Below are 6,449 nucleotides of genomic sequence, written 5' to 3'. Positions count from 1 at the left end.
ATAAAAGAAACAGTAGGTTCTCTACAGTGCAATGTAGAATAACATATATTTTGGACTTAGTTACTGCATGGAGGCATGTGAAGCTTCCTTCCGGGCGATTTCACGGATTTCGATGACAATAAAAATATAGAAGTGTGAAGTATTCATAGATCATCATTCAACCACTGGCAATGTCAGGTCTCCCTACTAGTATATATATATATATAACAATGCAGCACTCTTTAAGTAATCATATACATAATTATATAATTGTTCCTACGCTACGAAATAGGTGCCGTCAAGAATTGAATATTTTAACATGCCGGAAGAAATAAATCGTAAGATGAACATCTTGGAATTCAGAATATAGACATTTTGTCATTTATATATATAACTAGCCTGGATGCCCGGTGTTGCCCAGGTGTTTGGAGGTCTGTGTGGAGATGAAAAAAAAGTGGTAGTAGGCAGGCAGGCTCGAACCTGGACTAATAAAGAGGAAAAGAACGTGAATAAAAAATTAAAAAAAAAAAAAAAACATGATGTCTTTGCCATTGCGTCCATCGCCAAACCGGAAGTGGCAAAGGTTTAAATTAAGGCTTGTCAATCGAAAAGAGGGGATGATTTTCGAAAATATCAGCAAAAACAGCGACCCCTTCTTGTAAAAAAGTGCCTAGTTGAGGGTGAAGCAATTAATGCTTTTAGTCAATTTTTCGATATTTGTCATCCGAACGGTCAAGCTTCAAAACGATATCGATGGATGCAACAGCAAAGACGTAACTTTTTTTTTTCACGTTTTTTTTCCTCCTTCGCAGTACGGTACTTTTTTTCTTTTCTTTTGCTCAACACACACCTATAACCACCCGGTCAACGCCGAGCACCCAGGCTAGTTTAATATAAATGATTTTTGAAGATATACTTTAAACCCCAGAGCAGAAAATAGTGGAATAGAGTCTAAGCATTAGAAACAGGTAGATGAGAACAGAACAATGAAAGAAGTGAAGAAAAGAGGAGGGGGTGAAAAGGAAGAGGGGGAGTGAGAACAGATTGGTCAATATAATTTACTTTCTTGTATTATACAAAGATTTTCCAAAATCTCAGTACCCTGTATATCAAATTTCGAGTCTGTAGACTGAAAATTGACAGAGTTATTGCGTAGGGAAATGTACACAGACAGACAGACACTTTCACTTTTATATATATATATATATATATATATTTTTTTTTTTTCAAGTATTTTATTCTGGCCACTTCAGTTCAAAAGTGTTTTTTTTTTACTTTCCTTATTAGCAGTCAATCCATGTCTTATCCCTATTTTTTTTTTTTTTTTCGGGCCACCCACAAATATCCAACTCACAGTCCATTTCAAATATACATACACAATTTATCTAACATATTTTCCCCCTAGTTTCACAGATATTTATTCTCACATAAACACACACACATGTAGATATTCACACATTTTTTACACGGAAGTCACCACTTATCAAGGCCCGGAGGCCACTCGGGAATAAGGGTAATTGCGTGCACAGTAATCAATGGGTTGGTTGGTTGGTTGTTTTTGTTTTACGGCATATCAACCCTTTTCGGGTTATTTAATGCCGAATCCAAAGATTTTGAAGAAAAATTTTTAATAGAATATATTTGTTGTTTTCAAGCCGGTTTCTCTTTAACCCATAGTTGGAACCCTAACAGGTACTACCACTCTGGGTCAGAGTGGACCTGGGAGCAATGGTAATTAAAGGGTGGCTCCACACTCCCCAAAGCCCACAAGCTGTGGCCTCACCACTGGATATAGTTTAAGGTCATATCCAGGACCGTAATCAATGGGACAATAATATCTATACATACAAATCGCAAACTTGTTGACAGAGGTTAACAATTGTTTTTTTTTTAAGACTGAATTTGAGTTTTATGTTGTGTAGCGATTCATAATTTTTGTGTATTAGTAATCTATATGAAACCGTCATTATTCATTTTTTTTTTCCATCTCATTCATCAATTATTCAATATATATATATATATACATATATATATATATATATATATATATATATATACACATACATATATATATATACATACATATATATATATACATACATATATATATATACATATATACATATATATATATATATATATATATATACAGGGTGTCCACAGAGTCTGGCTACATTAGATAGCCAGACTTTGTGGAAGCATCCTGTAGATTATGTAGCCAGACTTTGTGGGTATATATATATATATATATATATATATATATATATATATATATATATATATGCAGGATGCTTCCACAAACTTTGGCTACATAATGTAGCCAGACTTTGTGGACACCCTCTATTTTTAAAATATAATTATAAATAATATATATGCCGCTCCCCATGTGGAGGGTACCAAATTGGTTAACGGGAAAATTATTTCCAACTTGCATTTGGGTAAAAAAATGCACTTTCGTAAATAATTGAATTCATTCAAAACGTATCGCAAAAACACACACACATATATATATATATATATATATATATATATATATATATATATATATATTAGTGATGGGACAATTCCAATACTCTTTCCCCGATTCTGATACAATTACAGATTCCTTACTAAATTCCTGATTCCAATACAATTACTGATTCCAATTCTTTATGAATCTCTAAATATTTTACTACAGATTAATTTATTTTTTATTTCGGACTATTACTCTCATCTTTATTAGTTGTTGTTTTTTATCTTTTATTGGTTTTGTTTATTCACAATGTTTCGGCCAACTATTCCTCTGGCCTTCGGGGCTCGTGGCGCAGTTGATAGAGACGTTGAATCTCTACAGTTCTAGATGAACATTGTCTGAAGATAGCGGTTTCAATCCCACCCAAAGCGTGCCAGAGGTTAATTGGCCAAAATGTGGTGAGACGACAACAACTATGGATGGCAATGATGGCTGAGAATGCAGTTAGGAGATTCGAAGTTCCTATCCGTCGCGGTTACCACCTGACGAAGGCCAGAGGAATAGTTGGCCGAAACGTTGTGAATAAACAAAACCAACAAAAGATCAAAAACAACAACTAATAAAGATGAGAATAATAGTCCGAAATAAAATAAATTAATATATAATGCTCATCTCAAAAATGAATTCCAATTAAGGAATAATATATATATATATATATATATATATATATATATATATATATATTTTACTACAGAGTTGTTATTTTCCCCGATTTCTATTGCCAAAAAAAAAAAAAAAAAAAAAAAAAAAAAAAAAATGTTAAACGTGCAGATATTTCATAAACGTAAAATTACACTTGTGGAGGATGATCTATAGATTTTAGATTTACTGGTATTTTTAAATCAATAAATATTTATTATTTTATCATTATTACCAACAATGGAAGATTTTCCTTTTAAACAAAATCAAATAAAAAAAGACAAAAGAATCGATTTGGCATCGGAAAATAGGCATCAATTTTTCCGATTCCAACACAGATTCCAATCAACGAACCTGAAGTCAAAGACTCGAGTTTCGCCCTCATTTGGGCTCATCAGTCTTGGGCTTCCGGTTCGTTGACTGTCATGGCTCTTGTGAGCTGCGACGTTGTTTGGCTGTGGAATTTATTATACAATCTCTCACATTCTGAAAATCATATATATATATATATTAGTAATGGGCCGATTCCGATATTTTTCCAGATTCCAATACAATTACCAATTCCGTATTTAATTACTGATTCCGATTTTTTGTAGACCTCTTTATATTGAATCATACAATTGTTATTTTTCCCAACTACCGTCAAAACATGTTAAATATGCATGTTTTCTCAAGCGTAAAAATACTCTGGTATGAGGTAATCAATATTGGCTTTACTGGTTGTTTAAAAATCAATCAATATTTATTATTATTACCAGCAGTGAAAGAATTTGCTTTTAAACAAAATCAATTAAAAAAGACAATTAAAAGCATCGATTTTGGTATAGGAAAAAAAGACACAAATTGTTCCGATTCCCGATTAATTGTCCTAATACTAATATATATATATAACGTGCTCAAGAACTTTAGCTTTGCTTCACGCCAGTCATGGTCTATTTTCTCTTTTCAAAATTTTAAAAGGTCTGGAACCTTTCTAATTTTTGTATTTTAATTTTTATTGCCTGATGAAATCAAATATGATTGAAACAGTCTGCACATCGTAGCAAGATATGACTGTATTTACATAAATAATAATAATTATATATATATATAATTTGCTCTCTATCATTGAGCACTATCAACGACTCTTGTTGAAATTCAATTATTCTTAATTTCTGATTATCTTTGTACCTGGAATAAAAACTAATACACGCACACACACACACACACACATATATATATATATATATATATATATATATATATATATATATATATATATATATATATAAAACGACGCGTAATATTAAAAATTTAGTAAAAAAGTAAATAAAGTAAAACTAGTGAAAATATTTTGTCAAAAGTCATAAAATATTAATCAACGAAAGAAAAAAAAAAAAAAAAAACGTGCCAAAGAAAACAATCACTTGCGTTAATGTTTTAATTGTTTTATCCGATTGTCTGATGATTCCTGCGCGAATCAATTATCGAAATAATGACAACACAAAAGAAATCACGAGTTTTTTTTTTTTTTTTTCCAATAATTTTTTTTCCGTTCTGCTGACATTGTATCGTTTCTTTGTTTTCATTTCAATTGGAATAAGACATGAAAAAAAAAATGGCTATAAAATTGGCAACTGATTTGAATATCACATTTCCTGCTGTTCAGCCAACCATGCATTTGCATATGACAATTCAGGTTCAAGGAACAAACTGATTTTCGCATGAGTAATTATCACGCCACTTTTGAAAGAAAGAGTGGGGGCGTTAAACAAGGTGGTCTATATATATTAATAAAATTCAGCTGAAAAATACATTTTTAATATTAAGGCAAACCCGGATTAAAAAAAAAAAAAACCCTACTCAATTAAGAGGAGCAAAAATTAGATTAGTTAAAAGGATAAATAGTGAAGTTACATAGAAACTTTATACCATTATCAAGTCAATAAGGGTTACAGAAAAGGGAATGGAGAGAATATATATATATATATATATATATATATATATATATATATATATATATATTAGTAAATGAATGACAAAAGTCTGTACTCCAAAGTTCACGATGTTGACCATCTTATAATTTATTCCTTTAATTCAGTTGACATTTATAATTCTTGACAGTATCTTTTTCCCAGCGCAAAATCAATCAATTATTGTATCAATTAGTGAATCTATTTTGTCCTTAACTCATCAGAAGAAATAGCAACAATCAATCCGTCAAAAGGAAATAAAGTGCGTTTTGACATGATTAAAATATGAAAATTGGAAGAATTTTGTCGTTCATTCAGTACATCGCTCTCTAATTACATTGAGCTTCTTAAATAAGGATTAGTATATATTATAAAGAAATAAGATATATATATATATATATATATATATATATATATATATATATATATAGCAGCTGAATAACGTAATGGTTAGAAGCCTTGACTGCCATTTGGGCGATCGGGTTTCCATCCTGGCTTGAGGTACTTGCCTGTCTAGCCACACTGATGAGCTGTGATACAGCAAAACAGTACTGTATGTGGATATATATATATATATATATATATATATATATATATATAGTACGTTTGATAATGTGTGTGTATACATTATATATATATATATATATATATATATACACACACACACACACACACACACACACACACACACACACACACACACACTATCAGACATACTCTGCGTTACCCGGTATTAAACGAATGTTAAATTGCTTTAAAACAATGAAAAATGAAAAGAAAAAAAAAGAAACTGAGACATGTGTATGCGCATACTATGTTTTTTTCTAAACAGTTCACTCCTTTTAAGTAAAAAAGAAAAAAAAAAAAACTCGAACTGAGATCAAAACTGAAACAAAGACAATGAATCAAGTATGGTAACCATTTGGCCGTCTTGACACGATATTCAAAAAGCGTTTTCAGTCTACTTATTCTCAAGATAATGTGAATGATTTGTGCGTGCGCAGCCGCAAAACAGTTAGCAAACAGATAAAAATCCGATCACTCCCCCCAACATACCAATTTTTAAATTTTGCTCTTTAGCAGCACTTTACCAAATAAAAACCAATTAAAAAAATTTCCACATGTCTGAATATCCTATATACTAAATTTCAAGTCTGTAGATTAAAACTTTGTTGAGTATAGAGGTTGAGAAGTGTCCCCTCTCTCACACACACACACATTCTCACTTTTATAGATACAACCAACAATTATGTATCTTTCTAAAAGCACACCATTACTAACCACCGAACGAATAAACATTCTTGTCCTTTGCTCCAATTTAGAAAACCTTTAGTAGACGACACGTCTATTCTCAAACACACTACTCA

This window comes from Euprymna scolopes, chromosome 38 (assembly GCF_053919585.1).
Source record: "Euprymna scolopes isolate OS-2025 chromosome 38, ASM5391958v1, whole genome shotgun sequence".
NCBI lineage: Eukaryota > Metazoa > Mollusca > Cephalopoda > Sepiida > Sepiolidae > Euprymna > Euprymna scolopes.
This window is presented reverse-complemented; position numbering follows the sequence as displayed.